Source organism: Cydia amplana, chromosome 8 (assembly GCF_948474715.1).
Source record: "Cydia amplana chromosome 8, ilCydAmpl1.1, whole genome shotgun sequence".
Taxonomy (NCBI): domain Eukaryota; kingdom Metazoa; phylum Arthropoda; class Insecta; order Lepidoptera; family Tortricidae; genus Cydia; species Cydia amplana.
The window spans coordinates 2,506,469-2,528,455 of NC_086076.1; the positions used below are offsets into that span (position 1 = coordinate 2,506,469).

Below are 21,987 nucleotides of genomic sequence, written 5' to 3' on the forward strand. Positions count from 1 at the left end.
CCAATCGCTAACGCTCCGTAGCGATCGAAAAGCTGCTGTCACTGTCACACTAATATGGAAGAGTGATAGAGAGACACGAAACGATTCGATGGCGAAGCGCAAGCGATTGTCACCTTGGCTAGGCCGCCTGTACCACGAAGTCGAAGCTAGTGATGGGTAGGACATCAATTTAAAATGAGTTTGTATGAGTACCTCATTTTCTAAAATGAGGTGTTACAATGTCTTACTTCAAATGAGGTGAGGTACTAGCATATTTTCAGCGTCGACTATTCCATTAATTCCAACGGCGACAAAAATATTTAATGTATATACATATTAAATTTATGTACTCATCACTTCCTTTATAAATAAATAAATAGTAACATTTAATTGGAGTGCAATTCTGGAGGTTAAGAATAGAACTTTTAGGAGAAAGATAATTTTAGAATCAAGTAAAATGAATAGAGGAGTGAAGTAAGACATTTTTTCGGTACGAAGTACTGCGACAAATTAACAAAATGAGTGGTACAAATGAGGTGCCTCACGAGTGAGCGACTCAACACTAGTCGAAGCGATGCGCGACAGTATCGCTAGTTCCGATATTCATCGTCTCTTAACTCACAACGTCAGATCAAACGCTCAAAGCAAACGCACAATGTAATGTAAATATAGTTTTGTAACGTTAATCTATAGTTACTTAGGTATATTATTGGAATCACAACTTGGAATACTTAAAAAATTGTTTTAAAATGAATTTACGCATAATATAATTTTAAAATTACTTACCTGTGATAGGAAATATGTCCTTGCCCTTGGGTGCTTGCAATTTTTTTTTACGGACTACCTGCTGCAACAACTGGCGCGCGTGGAATGTCAATAGCGACGGCCAACCTCGACGCTTGGTCGGGGTTCGGACACGCAAAGTAGATGCATTTGCGTCATCTAGGTATATATCTAGGTATAAGTCTTAGGTTTTGACATTTCAGTGACGTGGCGGCTTTTGTGTTTGACACGAACGTCGAAAATGTTAAACTTTCACGATTTTTACACATTATTAAATTGCGCAACGGGTCGAAAAACTCGCGCGGTTAGATGTTGATGTCAACTTTAGCCAGTCTTCTCCGAGACCACGGGGACAACGCCGTCCTCGAAACGTCGGAGGTAAATCTTAAAACTTAGATATACGCGACTAAGTCCCGTTGTACAATATAATAAATTTGGAATAGTCCGCATGGTCTCTTAATTTAGAATAAAGCGTTGTTTTACATTTAATTAACATTTCACATTTGAAGGCTTCAAACAGCTTTATTTTAATTTGTAACACACCTGTACGCTTTATTAATTATGAACAATTATGTCGTTATTTGCGTACGGCGAGATATGTTCGCAATCAGCCAATTTATGTTTAAAGCCTTTATTTCCGATGTAACGAATGTGTGTAATGGCGCTATTAAATTTTATTTACTCTTGAATCACGTGTACGATATTAACGTTGGAAAATATGTTGAAATTGATAAATATCATGTATTTATCAAAAACCCATTAACTGGAGGCCAATTCTAATGTACTTCGAATTTAAACTAATTGTAATATGATATTAGCTTTAATGTACTAATATATTGATATCTAAATGATGTCATTTATTTACCTAGAGCGGTAGACCCTTAGATTGTGAGTATTGTGACGTATTGTGAAAGTGGCGCCCCCTACGCAGTTTCGCGTAATATCACAGAATAAATAATAGTACTAAGTACAGAAGACTCACTCTCTAACAAAACGCGTCTGTTACGATCAGCACAGATATGGCCGCTAGGTGGCGACAGCGCCACGCGCGGCTTATGGCTTTCCCCAAAATTGGGGCCGAACGGATGTACTTTTAGCTACCTGTAGCAAAGCGACGAAATCGCAGAGTGAGACACGCCTGGTAATATTCCCTATTCGGTTTTGACACTGTGGTGACGTGGCGTCTGAGTGACAGCTTTTGTGTTTGATACGGCGTCGAAAAGGTTAAACTAAAGTTTTGTTAGGTTGCCTTTAAAGGCAACTTGAATGCATTTTACTTTGTTCCTTTTTTCATAAAATAAAAGATAAGATAACTCGGTTGCCGCAAAAGTTGAGAAGTTGTGCGATGACAGCCTCATGGTTTAAGCCGGCATGCGAGCGGAGCGAATTCGCCGCCAGTGCACATTTTAAAATTGTTATAGTTTTGATGCAATCTTCTACATATAAGTTTACTAGCTGTTGCCCGCGACTTCGTACGCGTGGATTTGTATATTGGTGGTTATAAATTCTACATTAGCTTAGAACATTATGCAGCAAAAGATAGCAGTAGGGACAGTTAATCATTTGTTAATTATTATACAACGCATGAGATTTGTCTTTCACAACCTGGCTACGAAGTTTCAAGCCCCTAACTAAATAAAATTGTTCTCGATATAATCTCACTCAACCCCTAAAAGATTTTCAAGTCCACTATTCAATAAAACCTACTACCTAACTACCTATTTACGAAGTTTGAAGTTCCTAGCTTTAAATAAAATTTGAACCCTCTACCAACTCTCAACCCCTGTTTAAGTCCAACTCTTAACCTTTAGGGGATGAATTTTTAAAAACGCTGAAATTACTTTTCTTGTATTCTAATACATAATATGCATTTATACAACGATTCAAGTCCCGCACTCAAATAAATATTTGGGTTCCATACAAATTTTCAACCCCCTTTTCACCACCTTGGGGGATGAATTATCAAAGACTCTGAAATTAGTTTTCTTTTCTGTTACCTTTTATGAAGCTTCAAGTTCCTAGCTTTAAACAAAATTATAACCTATACAAACTTTCAACCCCTTTTTAACCCTGTTATGGGATGAATTTTAAAAAACGCTGAAATTAGTTTTCTTGTGTTCTAATAATATGGCTTTATACAAAGATTTAAGTCCCGCACTCTCAAAAATAATTGATCTCCATACAAACTTTCAACCCCATTTTAACCTTTTTTTTTGTCAATGTGAGAATGCTGTTACGCATCGTCCCCCTGGCCCCGACGTGGGCCCATAATGGGGGGTATATGGGACTCGCCTCCCAGCTCTTTTCAGTTATGAAAAAAGGGAAGGAGCCTACCCACTAAACCCACACCGGCGTTTCCCACAATATGCCGTTTGGGGAGGCGTCCTGGGATCGCGAACATTCTACCAGGATGAACCCCATTTTAACCTCCTCGGGGGATGAATTTTTAAAAACGCTGAATAGGTTTTCTTGTTTTTTTAATAAAATACCTTTTTACGAAGTTTCAAGTTCCTAGCTTTAAATAAAATTTGAACCCTATACAAACTTTCAACCCCTTTTGGACCCTTATAGGGGATGAATTTTTAAAAACGATGAAATCACTTTTCTCGTATTCTAATAATAATTATGTCATTATACAAAGATTCAAGTCCCGCATTAAAAAAAATGTTGACCTCCATACAAATTTTCAACCCCTTTTTCACCACCTTAAATGTTGAATTTTGACAAAACGCTGACATTAGTTTTCTTCTCTTTTAATGAAGTAACTTTTTACAAAGTTACAAATTCGTAGCTAGGTTACAAATTTTATTTTATAAAATTTAAACCCTACACAATCTTTCAACCCCTTTTTAACCCTTTTAAGGGATGAATTTTTAAAAACGCTGAAATTACTTTTCTTGGGTTCTAATAATATGGCTTTATACAAAGATTCAAGTCCCGCACTCTCAAAAATATTTGATCTCCGTACAAACTTTCAACCCCTTTTTCACCACCTCGGGGGATGAATTTTTAAAAACGCTGAAATTAGTTTTGTTGTTTTTTAATTTAATACCATTTAGCGAAGTTTCAAGGTCCTAGATTAAAATAAAATTTGCACCCCAAGGCAAAGTTTCATCAAATTTTCAACCCCTTTTTTACCACCTTGGGGGAATTTTAAAAACGCTGAAATTAGTTTTCTTGTTTTTTAATTTAATTCCTTTTTACGAAGTATCAAAATCCTAGCTTAAAATAATATTTGCACCCTAAGACGAACTTTCATCCCCTTTTTAACCCCCTCAGGGGTTGAATTTCCAAAAACGTTGCAATTTTTTTTTTTTTGTAATCGGCTATTATGCGTTTCTAAGAAGTTTCAAAGCATTTGTAATGGATTCAAACTTTCAACCCCTTTTAACCCTGTTAGGGGATGAATTTTACAAAACGCAGAAATTACTTTTCCTGTATTTTAATAATATCCCGAAATACAAAGAATCAAGTCCCGCGTTCGAAAAAATGTTTGATATCCATACAAATTTTCAAGCCATTTTTCACCACCTTAGGGGATGAATATTCAAAAACGCTGAAATTAGTTTTCTTGTATTTTAATAACATATATTTTTACGAAGTTTCAAGTTCCTAGCTTAAAATAAAATTTGAACTCCATACAAACTTTCTACCCCTTTTTAACCCTGTTAGGGGATGAATTTTACAAAACGCTGAAATAACTTTTCCTGTCTTCTAATAATATCCCCAAATACAAAGATTCAAGTCCCGCACTCTCAAAAATATTTGATCTCCGTACAAATTTTCAACCCCTTTTTTACCACCTTGGGGGATGAATTTTTAAAAACGCTGAAATTAGTTTTCTTGTTTTTTAATTTAATACCTTTTTACGAAGTATCAAGGTCCTAGCTTAAAATAAAATTTGCACCCCAGGATAAAGTTTCATCCCCGTTTTTTCCCCTTTAGGGGTTGAATTTCCTAAAACGTCGCAATTACTTTTTTTGTAATCGGCTATTATGCCTTTCTAAAAAGTTTCAAAGCATTGTAATGGATTCAAACTTTCAACCCCTTTTTAACCCTGTTAGGGGATGAATTTTCAAAAACGCTGAAATTACTTTTCCTGTCTTATAATAATATACCCATATACAAAGTTTAAAGTCACACAATCACAAAAATATTTGATCTCCATACAATCTTTCAACCCCTTTTTCACCACCTTGGGGGATGAATTTTCGAAAACGCTGAAATTAGTTTTCTTATTTTTTTATATAATATATTTATACAAAGTTTCAAATTCCTAGCTTAAAATAAAACTTGAACCCCATACAACCTTTCATCCCCTTTTTAACCCTTTTAAGGGATGAATTTTTAAAAACGCTAAAATTACTTTCCTTGATTTCTAATAATATGGCTTTATACAAATATTCAAGTCCCGTACTCTCAAAAATATTTGATCTCCGTACAAACTTACAACCCCTTTTTCACCACCTCGGGGGATGACTTTTTAAAAACCTTGAAATCAGTTTTGTTGTTTTTTAATTTAATACCTTTTTGCGAAGTTTCAAGGTCCTAGCTTAAAATAAAATTTGCACCCCAAGGCAAAGTTTCATCCCCTTTTTAACCCCCTTAGGGGTTGAATTTCCTAAAACGTCACAATTACTTTTTTTTGTAATCGGCTATTATGCCTTTCTAAGAAGTTTCAAAGCATTTGAATGGATTCAAACTTTCAACCCCTTTTTCACCACCTCGGGGGATGAATTTTCAGAAACGCTGAAATTACTTTTCCTGTCTTATAATAATATACCCACATACATAGTTTCAAGTCCCACACTCACAAAAATATTTGATCTCCATACAAACTTTCAACCCCCTTTTCACCACCTTGGGGGATGAGTTTTCGAAAACGCTGAAATTAGTTTTCTTGTTTTTTAATATAATACATTTTTACAAAGTTTCAAATTCCTAGCTTAAAATAAAACTTGAACCCCATACTACATTTCATCCCCTTTTTAACCCCCTTAGGGGTTGAATTTTTCAAAATCGCTTCTTATCTCTTGTACACTTTATAAATGCAACCTAGTGTGCAAATTTTAACTTTCTAGCTTTTGTAGTTTCGGCTCTGCGTTGATGAATCAGTCAGTCAGTCAGTCAGTCAGTCAGTCAGTCAGGACACTTGCATTTATATATATAGATGTAGAAGAATCATACGAGTATGTACCTACCTATATATGAACATAGGTACTTTTTTAAGGGTAGTATAACTACCCTGATGAACAGTATTTCATGTTTTGGTAATTTTTGATATTTAACAAATAAACAATATATAATATATCAGTGTAATAACAAAATTAATAAGGATCATAGTCAAATGGCGTTCCAATCTTCTATCGAAAGATGGCAGTAAATTTACTTTTGGCAGTAATTTCAAATTCTCTTTGGTAATAGACTGATCGAACTACGCAATATTTTATTATTCATGAAATAGAAGTCATGGGTACAAAAGACGGCGTTTATCTTAATAAAACATTGTTGTCAAATACGAGTAAAACCATTTCGGGATCGACTTATCCTTTATAAACCGTAATAGGATTCGGACAGTGGTCCGATTTGTACTAAATTCATTCGCCAGCGATAATATAAGTACATGACGGCTTTCATAAAATATGCCGACATTGGGAAAGGTCCTTAGAAAGGTCGAGTTTGTGTGATTTGAGTTGTATGAGCCTTATACTCTTATGAAAATTGTAAACGGTAGTACTTGAAGAATAAGTAAGTATCATCGAAACACAAAAGTGAGGTAAAAACTTTTTAGCCATTATCTTTAGAAAAGCCTGGATGACAGTTGTAAGAAAATATATGATGGATGGAAACTTAAGACCAGAGACGACAACGATTAGAAGGGCCGACCCCGTTGACGTATATCTTAGGACGGGCCTTACGGGCACTAAAAATGGCACTAGTTCAGCGGTGGCACTGACTAATTCAAGCTAATCGTAGTATCGCAACTAGTTGCGACTAATCGCGCGCGTGATGCGAACTCATCAACCAATCGCGTTGTAGCGGTGTCACACTACTGTACTGGTCCCATTCATGCGCCATTCTTATTGCCCGTAAGCCCTGTCCTGAGATATACGTCAATGGCCGACCCCAAGTAAATGGGAAGGAGCCAGGAAAAAGAAGATCTGTAGAAAAGCCTTTCAACGAAAACTCAAGCCTTAAAAATACACATTTTTATATTATCGATAATAGGAAATACGTAAGCTACTTAAATCGTTTGGGGAGGCTGTGCCAGAGAATCAGGCGCCGGAAGTCGACCGGGCGCCGCGGCGTGAATTACGACCCACTTCCGGCAGCCATATTTGCTTTACTTACACGCAACTTCCGGTGAAACGGCTGATAAATATTGCAGAGATGGATACGCGAACGCGAACATATTAATATGGAAATCACAATATATATGGATGTGGTGCATTGGGGTAATGTCGAACATATTAATACGCGAACATTATTCATATGGAAATCACAATATATGTATATGGATGGTGCATTGGGGTAATGTCGAAGCGGGATAATTTAATTTATTAAATACCAAATTATTTTATATCTTTTTTTTATATAGCCTTTTTTGTGTCCCACTGCTGGTAAAGGCCTCCCCTTTCTTCCACCACTTATTACGGTTTGTTGTATGTTTCCGCCAGTCGCTGCAAAAAGCTTCAGCAGCAAAAAGGTCAACCCGCCATCATCACACATCATCATTCATCATTCATTCATCATCATCTTCATCATCAGTCATCATTTTACATCTATCCATGGATTTTTATATAAAGAAGAAGACTCTTTTTTGTCCAATTTTGGCAAAATTTAGTCTAGAAACATATTTTACTTTAAATTAATCTGATTCTCTTAATTTAACACTATATTACCTATGCCCGAAAAAATGTGATATTTGCCAAAACCCACCCTCTCCCCGCGTGGGATTTAGTGAGATTTGACTTGACCCCCTCCCCTCCCTAACACATTCGCTTAATAAATGGACCCCAGAATGAAAACAGAACTTGACTTATTATCATCCATTTACTATTATTTCCAAATTGGATTTAATCGTTTGACGATGTAGAGTTTGATTTAGTAAGTCATTCCCAGAATTTGCTAGTCAAACAGATTATTAGTTTTGGACTTTGACTAGCATTGGTCAACATTACAGTGAAGTTCAACTAAGCCAACCTAGAAATGCTGTATTCAAATTGTATTTTGCTATGATGCGTCTGGGGACTGACACGTCGGACATGTACGTGTAACAATACTCAGTAAATATTTACTCTCTGGACAACGACATATTCCTTGAAAAGTAAAAGTTTACAACTGTATCCTCACCACGTTTTCTTTTTTCAAAGAAAATATAACATTTATTCTTGGACGAGCGACCCGCCCCGGCTTCGCACTGGTTACACAAAAACTTAACAAATTATACACCTAAAACATCCTCAAAAATGTCTATTGATAGGTGAAAACCGCATGTAAATCCGCTCAGTACCTAGTTTTTGAGTTTATCAATCAATTATAGTGAAATAAGATTTGTCAGATGATAGTTGAAATGTGGGACCGAACTGAAGGTGGAAGTCCTCCGCAAAATGACGTGCGTTAGATTGCGATTCTATTGACAGATGTTTTTTTAACTTATTGTCATACTGGGTGATTGTTATGATGGGAGGTGGTTTGATAAGCTCGCGCCAAGACTTCTATCTTTAGCAACACTTCTAGGCTAGGATCACCTCAGTCTAACTGTATGAAGCTCTTTCGATGAACCATCGAGATCGTTTTTAATTAGATGATGTTGTACTATATTGGCACTTGTTGGCTTTGACACACATATGAGACTAGTTAATGTTCAAGACGGATAACCGCCATATGTACCTAAAGTGTCATTCTATGGAACTTGTTTACATAGAAACAAAAGTCACTAGTAAAATGACATTTAGAGACAGTTTTCATATGGCGGTTTGTTTACATAGTTAGCAAGTTCCATAGAATAACACTTTAGTAGTCAATTTTATTTTTAAAGTGAAACTTATCAGCTTACATTTTTTCCTCAATCGCATGTCGCATTACAGCCGACCGATTTTGGCACGATCATTAGTAAAATTCTACTTTATTTCTAGTACTTAGAGTTCAGAAGAGTCTTTTATCATTATTCTTTAGGCCCATCTATGAATATTCGATATTCTAAATGTCAAAGAACCATCGCTACCCAAATTCTACAGTGAATAGCAAATATTCATATCATTATATGAAGTTTACAGTCACATATGAAGTTTCAGCTCAATCGAATAATGGGAAGTGGGGCTGATATAGCTTGCAAGATTTGATTCGAACATACATGCATACAAACATTGCAAGTTAAATAAAAGCTTGAAACAAATAGCAGCAAGGTGACAATTTTCATATGCAAATTCTAAAAATGAATATAATATTTAGCGCCATCTACAATAATGGCGATTCTTTACGTAAGTTGCGTTGCATAGATTGTAAGTCTTCTTTATTTACTCTCTAATATCACAACCAACGCTATCAAACTTAACGTTCAAATGTCCGCCACTGTACATTTGCGAACTATAATGTCGATCTTCCCTCGCGTACACTTGGTGGCAAATTTTAATACGGCTGCATTTCCTATTTCAATAATATTGCACGTTGCACGGCAGTGCAGTTACCAGGGCCATAATTTAAGCACCCATGAGAATTGCTGCGTGGCTGCAACGTATCGTGATCGTATTTTGTTTATAGTTGAAGTTTGTACATTTAATGCGTTGCAGAACGTTTAAATGGGTTAGTAATGGGTTTGATTTTGTTTCGAGAATATATCAGAATCCCTATTGTAGATATCATTCGATAGCGTGACGAGCGTTTGCGTTTGCGTTAAGTGTCATTTTGTATGGGATCTAGAGTTTCCAAAACGTCCCGCTTGGCGCGCTGTTCATAATCTCATACAAGAGTAAACTTAACGCAAACGCAAACGCTCGTCACGCTATCGAATGAAATTTGCACTAAGATTGTCTCATATTATTGCTTTAAAATCTTACTATTGTACCTAAAACTAATATTTTTATGAATCCAGAGTTTGAAATAAATAAGTATTTTAATTGAATTGAATTGTTTGTACTTAACTAATAAAAGCGGCCAAGTGCGAGTCGGACTCGCCCAAGAAGGGTTCCGTATTTAGGGGATTTATGACGTATTAAAAAAAACTACTTACTAGACTCTCGTTCAAACCAATTTTCGGTGGAAGTTTGCATGGTAATGTACATGTACACTCTTATTTTAGAAGTTACAGGGGGGGGGGGGGGGACACACATTTTAACATTTTGGAAGTGTCTCTCGCGCAAACTATTCAGTTTAGAAAAAAATAATATTAGAAACCTCAATATCATTTTTGAAGACCTATCCATAGATATGCCACACGTATAGGTTTAATGAAAAAAAAATTTTTGAGTTTCAGATCTTAGTATGGGGAACCCCCAAAATTGATCGTGTTTTTTCTATTTTTGTGTGAAAATCTTAATGCGGTTCACAGAATACATCTACTTACCAAGTTTGAACAGTATAGTTATTATAGTTTCGGAAAAAAGTGGCTGTGACATACGGACGGACAGACGGACGGATAGACAGACAGACATGACGAATCCATAAGGGTTCCGTTTTTTGCCATTTGGCTACGGAACCCTAAAAAGCAAATATGACGTAACTTTCCTCCCAAAAGACGTGCATTTACTTTATACGACAGTAAATTTACCCTCGACGAGAGGGTAAAGGCCCGTCATCATTATCAAAAAGTTGTTAAGGCGGAGTTCGGCCGATTTACGTAGATGGCGAAATAAAAGAGCGATTATGCACGTCTCGGTTAAGTCATTATGTACGTGACGTGCGCGTTGGATTACCTATAAATAGATGGAATATATAGTATGGTCGTGACGTGGTGAAGTTTATATTAATATAGGGATGATGACACATGTTGAATTTTATAACAAAATCTAGTAAAATAGATAGCAAACGAGCAATTTATCACAATAATGTGGATATTAAAATAAAATATTGAAAAATTACAAAAATATAGGACCTGAAAGTTTCAAAATTTAAGTTTTTTTTTTAACTTCCAAAAACGATAAAAGGTACCTTTACCATTCGATTCCTTACATTTCATCCAAAAAAATATTGTATGGCAACTATATACATAAACGCTATATTTCACAGACAAAAACGCAATTTACTTGTTTTGTCCATACTACAAGTTGTATGATTCGTAATATAGGTAATAAAAAATGATATTTGATTTTATTATATTTTATCTAGTAGCCTACATCAAAACTTGCCAAACCAAATGCAATTTTCATTTATCAAAATAAATATTCAAAATAGAATGGGATGAGAGACCCTTTTATAGGGCGGCTAGAGGATATAAGAACTTTAAAACTGTGAGTGTGTGGTGTGTATTTGTTTAGAAACATAGCTTCATAATAAATTATTATTTTGTAACATAAGTGTAGACATTACGTCGATTTACCAGTGAGCATCTTTGAAATCAAAAAAATGCTGAAAATATTTTTTATTTTATATTTATTTATTTATTCAAACATATTACACAGTATTACAGTGAGACACTAAGGCACTGTGGAATGCATACAATATGATTATTACTTATCCTAAAACGTTAACATAAAGTTGTGTTATACAATAACAATAATCTTAAATACTAACTGAAGACGGACGATCTTCCATCGCCTACATACCCCTTTACATTCGTCACATACCATCTTCCAACTACTGGCAAATAAAATGCAATGTTTTGAGTTGGAGCTGTCCTATATATTATACTACTCATTGGTTGAAGCGTAAATCACAATACCCGTATATGTGTCGGCGGCCGATCGTAAGCCTGATGCATATCGTGAATTTCCTAGGCATATCGTAGTGAAACGTGAAAATCTTTGATCCGTTCCTATTTCTGGGCAGTTTGCCCTTCGGGCATCTAAAGCAACCTAACGAACCTATCCTACCTATATTGGTTTAATGTCACTATCGTCAAAACATTACACAGGAACATTACGATCTGCCTGATCTTACGATCGGCCTCCGACATATGCATAATGTTGCCAGGCAGAGTGATCAAAATGTTAACGGAATGGTGGCCGCTTTCAGACGAAAGGAGTGCCTGGCGTCCGTTGGCTCGTTGGGTGAACGACATTCGGAAGATGCGGGTCACTTCTGGATGAGATTAGCTCAGGACCGGGACAAGTGACGTACTAGAAGAGAGGCATATGCTCAGCAGTGGGCGATAAAGGCTGATATGATGATGGTGATGATGATATGCATAATCGTTCTCTCCTGGTCCCATTATTTGGGGTCAGGTCTCCTCACTGTTCTGCGCCAAGTCCTACGATCTTGGGTTGTCTGTTGGGGCGGGGCTTTCTTGAGGTCTCTTTCTATATTTTACCACCATATGGCGGGTGGCTGTGGCCTCTTGCGGCCTCTGGTAGATTGAGGGCTACTTGTACTACGTGATCGTTTAACGTGCAGGCCATACCAATGAAGGCGGTTTTCAGTAAGTTTGTCTGCGATTGCATGGTGCAACCTTGAAGCTACCACTTATATTCATTACGGATTCTGTCTATTATAGCCGGGTTATGCATAATCGTTTATAAGTGTGAAAAAGTTGTTGAATACGAGTATATATTATGTGCCAGCAAAATAATCCGCGAAACAACCGTCCAAGTTCCCCGTAATCAGCGCCGTTCTTTGTGCCAAATTTCAACTTTCCACTTCCAATAGTTTCAAACGGAATCGCAACGAGCCGGATATTGGAGAGATTCTCAAAGCTACTTGGATTTGCTTCTGTCCTTTTTTGTCTTGAAATGCATGTGTTTTGTCTTTATCTAACCCTTTTTTATGCAAACACACGTGCAGTTTTGTATGAAATTAGGTCATACTGAAAGTTCCTAATAATCTCAGTTGGTCAAACTAATTTGTCAGTAAATAAGAACAAAAAAAACTATACTCATTCTTTTCTTTTGGGTGCTAGTAGTAGTGTAAGACAAAGATAGTATATATGATTCTCTCTGTCTATGTTTGAAATGAGACAGCCCTTTCACAAACTATAGATTTATATTATGAACATTTTCTTTTATAACTCATTTTTTAAAGGATGACTCACGTTAGACAGGGCTGGAGCTTCCGATGCTGTTTTCTATGGAAAGCACCATTTGATCGCCGATTAGCCGTCATAGAAAATGACATGTCGGACGCCTCGGCCCGGGCCCGGCCTAGCGTGAGTCATCCCTTACTCTTTCTCACATGTGTAGAAATTTTCTCTGCGATAGGATCATCCTGAAAAACACACAGCGATCAAATTTGGCACAAGCGCAGTTTCACCGCCATCTAGAAAAATCTTCGGCCGAGTTACAAAAACGTGTGATCTTCTCGTAACTCAACGGAACATTACGTTTTTTTTACAAAAATAGACAACACAATAAAAATTGGCCCTAACTGAGAATAGCGACGTCTATTTTGATATAAATATAACAAAAATGTTATTCTCCAAAAGGGTTCCAACAAACTCTAACAATTCAGATAGCAAAAACTCTTCCTAAATACTTGTCATCCTTTATTACATTACACAAATACAACATTTATAATTGAATACTCCATACATTTCCTATGCTTAGTGTGACATGAGTGTAAGTGCCTACGAGAATGTAGGGAGATAGGTCTTTATTCGTGTGAGATGAAGTGTATGTAAATGTGGATGTTACAATGAAATACCAAAAGAACTTGGAACTATTCCCAAAGCTACCGCGGCTGTGTTATTTATTTTTGAGTGTCTTACCCCTTTATTTATAAAACTTAACAAACCGTATTATGTCATTTAAGTTTGGAAAGCCAAAAAAAAATCCGTCCCATGACTGAAATTCGAATTATAGAGTTGTAAAATCTTGAAAAAAAAAAACGCATGTTAAACAATTAATTAATGCTGTATTCCTTGTGTTTTTATCTTACTAACTAGACGCCATCTTGGTCCGGGGGCAAGGGCGAGACAGACAGCCGTAAAGGCTGACATACAGTCTCCCCCAACAGTTTTAAAGAGTTCTGTGAAAAGTCGGTATACTACAAGAGTCTGTTCGGAAAGAGAAGAGTTGTGGAATGTATTGGGCCGCATACATTCCACGACTCTTCTCTTTCCGCACAGACCCTAGCCACTAAAACTTATAGCACGTAAAAAATCTGCATAAGACTTCAAAAATCTCTCGCTATCGGCGTAAAGGGGCCCACTGATTACCAGGCCGCCGGACGATGTCGGCCTGTCAGTTGTTCGGAACTGTCAACTTTTTGTTCTAACTGACAGGCCGATATCGTCCGGCGGACTGTTAATCAGTGGGTCCCTTAAGGGATTCGTCTAGGACTGTTCGCGCTTTATGGCCTGGCCACGACATTGCGCGACCGGCGGCGGCGTCGGCGGCAACCATAAGTGGGAACGAAAGATCCGATAGCTGCTGTGTCTCCAACCTATGGTGGCCGCTGCCGCCACCGCCGGTCACGCAATGTCGTCGCCGGGCCGTTAGAGTTGGTCAAAGGCCTTTCAAAGATTGCATCATATACTAGAGAATTTGGGACGGAAACCACCATGGCCGGGTGGCCTAGTGTTCTGACGGGATACCGCGAAAACCGAATTTCGCAAATTGCGGGGATCTTTCTCTTTTACTCCAATGAAGGCGTAATTAGAGTAACAGCGAAAAATGCCCACTATTTGCGAAATTCGGTTTTCGCGGTAAACTCAGGGCGTTAGGGTTAGAAAACGCTGGCTCGATTCCGGCCTAGCCCACTGGAGAGCTTGATCGCTTTTTCTGCATCTATGTCAGTTTATAATTAAATATAATTTATATATAGTAGCGTGGCTACTTACTTAAAAACAGAAATAAAAATGCTTAATAATAATTTGGGTGGTAATGTATAATAGTTTGGCTGAAGCAATGCGCTAAAAAACAATGGCAATAATAACCTTTGGGTTGTTCGACTGTGTACAAATAAATCACATTTATGTGAACTTTTTTAGGGTAAAAAGGAAAACAGGCTAAATATTCCTACTCGCCAAATGAGAACGAGCAAGTTCGTATTATATAAAACCAGCGTAAAATGGTCTCAAGATTTATATACTTACCCTCTTCTTCATAAACGTCTGCTAAGTTAATAAGCTGATGATCGTTTGTCCCTCTCTATGACAAAACGACAGATAGGGACAATCGATGATCATCAACTGATTAAGTTAGCAGCCGTTTATAAATAACGCCATTAACATATAGAAAACTTATTCTGCCCGCGACTTTGTCTGAATGGGATGATAATAAAAGCTATCCTATGTCCTTCCTCGGTCTCAAACTTTTGTCTATACTCATCATAATCGGGTCGTGAAGAGGTAACAGACAGGCAGACCAAGTTACTTTGCATTTATAATATTAGCACTTAGCAGGGATAAGTAGGAATTCTAAGTAGGGTTTATTATTGGAAAATGTATTCTACCAATATCTCCCAGCTATTTGAATTCACAAAAAAGAGCAGCGTAAAAATAGTTTCAAAGTAAAAGAAAGTTTTTATATACGAGTAAGTAGGTACCCTACGTTCGCCACTTGTTTGTGTCTTTTATTATGAAAATGTAATACCTTTAAACGAGCAATTCTTGTATATTTATTTATATGTATATGGGGGTTTTGGGGGGCGAAAAATCGATCTAGCTAGGTTTTACATCTGGGAAAACGCGCATTTTTGAGTTTTCATATGTTTTCCGAGCAAAGCTCGGTTTCCCAGATATTATAAAATTATACTAAAACTTATTACAAATCCTAAAGTTTGAATAGTACGCCCATGAATCCTTTGATACAATTTATAGCGGAATTATGATTGATTGCTGCCCCTCTACGAAGTTCTACGGCCTGATTCTAATTTTAATATAAATCAAAAATTTGATCTAGATCCGATCATATCGTATCTAAATCTAATTTGTACGTATGTTGAAATTAGAATCAGGCCGCTAGTTTATACTGGTTTTAGGATGCGATCGGAGCGTCGGGATTTCAGGAGTTGTAAACCATCGGTTTGCTTATATTGCTTAATTTACGAGTACATTTTGGTTTTTAGGTCGACATGGCCGGCTGTGTTAATTTTGCTTCACTGTTGCCCATTTTAAGAAATATAGTCGCAGTCCTTTTTCGTAATGTGATCCTGAAATTTATTTATGGACATATGGGGCATTTCAATTTCAATTTCAATGTTTATTTGCAACCAAGTAGGTACAGTGGGCACATGCAACTTAATGCTAGGTAGGCATATAGGTACATAACTACTAGGACCCGGATAGGGCTTAGCAAAATAAGGTTATTACCTATGATAAGGGCATTACCTATGATAAGGGACCTTATTGTCGATGGCGCTTACGCCGCACAGCGTCGCGCGGCATTGTATTAATATCGGAGCATCGTTAGTAATGGCGTAAGTCCCATCGACATTAAGGTCCCTAGTCATAGATAACGTTACGTGTATAACCTACGGACCACAAATAAGAGACAAAGTGCGTCACAAAATGGATGAGTCTAATCGGTAAAAGAAAGTCAGTGAACCAAAAGATGTATGAATGACATCCAAAGAAAAACTAAGAGAGATCGGATTTAGTTCGAGGAGAAACAATGAAACATAAATTTGTATACTTCGTATTAAATTTCATGAAGGTAAATGTAGAATTTTTTTTTTCACTCCGTGTTTAATTTCTGCAAGGAATTATTTTTTCGTAATTTCGGAGTTTTTCCCGTAGTAAATAATGTTCAGTATAATAACAAAACTTCCAAAATATTAAGTAACATATTTACCTCGCCAGGTATGTCTGAAAGTCGATAAAATGTCCCGTTTTATATGTATGGCCTTATATGTTTTGTCAGATATTCCATAATAATATTTCCTTCACGGTCTAATAAATTACTATCTCATACGACTTGCGATTTCCCGCGTCACACCCTAAAAAACCCCATTAAACCAATAAAACCATCGAAAACAAGCGAACAAACACTCCAATACGCGACGAGGCGAGAAATCTCATATTAGTTTATTACTATCCCTACACCTCCACCATCTATTTTTCCATCAAAACAAGGCAATTTGAACTCTAACACTATTGTAATAGATATAGTTAAATGATATTAGTTTATTACTGAGGCATCCCTAAACCTCCACCACTTATTCTTCCATCAAAACAAGGTATATTTAACTCTATTGCTATTGGGATAAGGGACTTAAACCTGCACGGGTAGCGTGGTGATTTTATCATGCACGCTCGAAGTGCCTGTCGCGGCCAAGTGTTGTAAATTTTTTCCGGCGTGCGAGCTCTGTAAACAAGATCGCTTAGTTTTTTAGGGTTCCGCTGCTTTTTTAGGGTTTTGTTCAATAAGGTTAAAAATAGTTTTCATTTCAGGAGAAAAATAGTAAGTACATTACGATACAAGTGCGAAAAGTAGGAAATTCGCAACAAGTGGCGATAAATTGAAACACAACCGAAGGGAGTGTTTTAAATCGAGACGAGTTGCGAATTACCTTTTCTCACGTGTACAACGTGCACATTATACAACGTTTTACAGAACATTATGGCCCTTTAAATGTTCGACAGAAGCACGTATTGTGGTAATTACCGCACTAGGGCGGTAAAGTAGCACCATATGTACTGTAATTTCACCACACAAGCTCATTGGTTCTCTTTATTCTTCAAGAATGAGAAAGGTGCATTTTATCCACAAAAGTGGTAAAGTACCTAATTTCATGTAAATTTTGAGTATCTTATCTACGTCGACTGGTAGAATTAACTTTTAAGTGATGATTTTGAATGATAATTATTTAATAAATAGTGTTTATATGGATTTTATTGGTAATGTTTTACAGTGTCTCATTTTCTATGGGATATTTAGTTTCCAAAACGTCCCGCTTGGCGCGTACCAAAACCCAATACAAAATGTGACTTCGTCCATCAAGCCATCGAATTAAATGAACAGTGGCGTTGAAAAATGAATAGATAGATGTCGACCGTAATATATGCCTTAATATTACGGTTGAAACATGTCCATGCACTTTTGAACGCCAGAACTAGGCGTACAGAACCCCCATGATATAGATAGAATTGAGTCCGTTCGAGAGTTCGTGTTCATAAAGAAATGTTGTTTTTTATTTCCGGTTCCAGTTTGTTCCAGTAACAGTTTGCTCTGGCTCCACGCGAACAAATTTGATTAAAATTTCATAACTTTTGGTTTAATATCGCAAACAGACGGAGGATTTGCGGATTGGCTGTCGTGGCTAAAATATGTACCGTATTAGCTATCTGACTTTGTGTTAATGTCCTTATTTATGGATGAGCAATTGAATTAAAAACATGTAATAATATATAGGTAGTGGTCTTTTTGGAGCACGTTGGGTCTTAATTTCTTAGTTTCTGTAATTTAAATTTTTAATCGTATTTCTCAGTCTCATAATCTCCAACATACCTAAATTTACAACACATCACCAAACAAGCAGAAGTAAAGATCGTGATTCTAAGTAGAAATAATATTTTAAGTGGTGTGTACAACTCTTAATAAAATGGGCTACTAAAAATATAATATAGGTAGTACATTACATACCCAGGGAGGAGAATTCGTGAATGCTCCAGATCACAGGTGTTTGTGCCATAAATATGTGATCTAGGGCTTTACGAATTACCGCCCGTGGATTGTCTAAAGTTTTACGTCTGGCCTTGGCCAGGAAGTGATGAGATTACGGGATTAGGGTGACGTAAAAAACTATTACTCCATCTTTTGTTCAACACGGTTTAAAAGACAAAACAATTCGTCTCACATTATTTCCGTATATCTGAAATACTGCTTCCTTTCTTTTGTTTCACAACGTCGGAGCGAGACTTCGAAAACAATATAATAAATCACACAACATTGTATGTGGTAGTAAATTTAAACGAGCATGAAATGTAGGTTCCTGCGGACTTGTGGTTTGAGGTAACCTAGGTACCTACTGGTTAGGTATTTTATTGGATTATGCGCGACAGAAGAACACTCTTTACTTACTCTCTAGCAGCCATATTCGAACTTTAAAATACGTCAAATATTAGATATAGAAAGAAACCCTTTATTCGGTTAAGGACAGATTCTGGTTACGGCAGATTCTGGTTATGGTAGATTCTTTTTATGGCAGATTCGTGTTAGGACAGAAATACAATCATCAATAAAAGTGGATAGTATGCGACACTTAGTTTGACAGCATTTCATTTTTTAAGTGGGCTATTTTTAACCGATCTCCAAATCTGGAAAGGAGGTTCTCAATTCGGTTGAATGTTTTTTTTTTGTTTTTTAATGTTTGTTACTCCATAACTCCGTCATTTCTGGAGATTGGCCTTCCATACTCCTATTTATTAGTGTAAATTTCATTCGATAGCGGATTTTGAGTTTCCAAAACGAGCATGGCGCGTTTTTCAAAATCCTATGCACAAATAGGCATAACGCAAACACGAACGCTCACGCTATCGAATTAAATTTACACGAGGGATTCTTACTGGTTTTACTGACGAGAGCATTTCCAGTGAAATTGATAATAACATCCCTTCGGAGACTCGTAAATAGTGCTGCGTTTTACATTCTAGAAAATAGAGGAATTTTACCGTGTTTGCGCAATGTTTATTGGAATATTTGCGGTAAAACTGAGGTATCCTTTTTATAAGTATTTCCAGTTTTAAGGTGGACTTCGTTGTTAACTGCAGCTGTAGGTGTTACTAAAGGTGACATTCCATTTCCAACTACATCTGCACTACTGTTCATTTTACTATGGAAATTGACAGTAACAGCGACGCGTTCAGTACCAGTAGTGCAGCTGCGGTTAGAAATGGAATGTTACCCTAATGCGGTGTTGCTGACGTCGCTGTATCTGTCAATTTCCTTGATAAAACTAAATTGACGTTCGCAGCTTCATTAGTGCCGCAATGAACCCTATTGAATTTTGCTGTAAATCCATTTATTTTGACAAGATTTTTATACACAACTTTGGGAACAAATCAAATTATTTTATTAAATATTATTTTATTTTATATTTTATCCGGCCTTCACCACTGGAGGGCTTCATTACTTTTTCTTTAATATGTGAAATCTTTTTCAGTTTATAAGATTTTCATACATTTCATTAATGCTCGTTAAAGTGAAAGAGATGAAGATAGTCGTAATTTTCCTTCACTTAATATAAGATATACTTAATAATAACTTTTCTATAAGATCATTATCTTACTCGTAAAGTTGCTATAAAAAGATTCACAGAAATCTGTTATACCAAGTAGTTTTTTTACTTATTTATATTTATATTAATACCTTTGTGATCAAAAACAATTTCTTTTCACGGTTGATCAACTCACAATACCACAGACGTATTATTTTCTCTGAAGTTTCCTTTTTCCTTACAGTTGCACTAAGAAGTCTAATTGTGTTACCGTTGAAGTAGATTTGTTCAGAAAAACCTCGTGATTTTCTTCAAAGGAAGGAGAAAAGAAAACTTAGGCGAGATGGTACCTCTTACCTTTAATAACGGTCCTGGTGATAGTGGTGATGTTTTCTTTCTCTTAGCGAGCGCTCGTAAGTAGACCAGTATAATTGTGTACCTAAAAAAGTAGTGTCTGAATGGCTAAAATACCTAAATTATGAAAACGTCGAAGGACTCGTATATTCAACATAACTTCACACATAAACACACACACACACACACTATAGGAGATCTCAACCTTTTTAATTAACCTGTATTCTTTAACACAAATAAACATTTTTCATTTTCAATACCAATCCACGGAAGACCAGCGCTATATTATATAAGCAGACATAGGAATTCGTGGGGCAAATTTTCTTGACAGGTAGGGACACTAGGGACTTCCTATGCTCCTTCCATATACTAGTGACCACTCAAAGGTTTTCTTGTAAAAATATGTTTTTATTAAAAGTGTAAAAATCAAATAAAGTCGTGATTGGCCCTCTGTGGGTGCATGCGGCAGACATGGCCGGCCCAGCCCATGTCTTATTATAAGTATATATTTGAGATTAATAACAATATCATTTATATCATCAGTCATATACTAAAAGTTTCAAGCGTTTTGAAGTTTTTTGTGGCCATAACAGATTATAAAGGCGAAAAGTCGCCTGGGGGCCGATTTTTGAATTTCGATCACTCGATTTCGTCACTCGAAAATCGATGGAAAACGGCGAAATGCAGATTTTTGAAATACGAGCGATAGAAATTGGGAATCTAGTGGTATTGACCACTCGTTTTCAATTCTATTAGTAGAATTTACATGACTAGTAGTGGAGATATTACTGAACGAAATACGCGAAATCGAGCGGTCGAATTTCAAAAATCGGCCCCCTGCTCTCGGTATACAATGAAAACAACATGGTATTGTTCCCCGTTGACGTCAACTGGCTATTAATTAACAAGTAGCTTTCAGAAATATGCTAACTCTTAGACATTTCTGTCGTATTGTTGCTTGCAGTCAGACTGTACGCACAGTTTTGAAAGGAATTCTATTTTAATGTATATCGTAATAAAGACAATACAATACGTAAGTATCCTTGAAACATTTTTGATCCGGTGTTTCGATTGACCGAAAGCGTTTTTGGCAATTGAAAAATAGGAGAAATATTTTTCAAAGTTAAAGGGGCCCACTGATTACCAGTCCGCCGGACGGTATCGGCCTGTCAGTTGTTCGGAAATGTCAACTTTTTGTTCTAACTGACAGGCCGATATCGTCCGGCGGACTGGTAATCAGTGGGCTCCTTTAGATAGGATAGCAGTACCCTAAAGGGGCCCAGTTCATTCATTCATTCATTCATTTATTCCTTTATAAAACATAGTTTTACACGTCAGTTAGGTACATTTCATATTTACAACTATTTATATCTAAATGAAGGCGGTTAGTTACATAACAACACAACAGTCTACAGGTAGGTATATAATATTAAATTGGTTAAGAAGCCAGGTGGTTATAATTTATTATTAGTTCGCCGGAAGATACTGTATCACCCTGTCAGTTAATCGCAGGTGAAAGTTCCGAAGAACTGACAAGCTGATATCGTCCGGCGGACTGGTAATCCGTGGGCCCTTTAACCTAACAGTAACCTGGGGCCCGTTTCTCAAAAGCTTGTAACTTGT

The 21,987-nt window shown here is 36.7% G+C and overlaps 1 protein-coding gene and 1 long non-coding RNA gene across 3 annotated transcripts in view; one reads left to right on the forward strand and one right to left on the reverse strand.

The window, feature by feature from the left end:
- The window catches only part of LOC134649957 (glutamate receptor-interacting protein 2), a 447,504-nt gene that overhangs the window by 326,732 nt on the left and 98,785 nt on the right, over positions 1-21,987 (forward strand). The window lies entirely within an intron of this gene.
- The window catches only part of LOC134649995 (uncharacterized), a 212,145-nt gene continuing 200,452 nt past the window's right edge, over positions 10,295-21,987 (reverse strand). The window contains exon 2 of the long non-coding RNA XR_010097019.1: positions 10,295-10,370. This is a non-coding gene — a long non-coding RNA (uncharacterized LOC134649995). The remainder of the gene's footprint in view (positions 10,371-21,987) is intronic.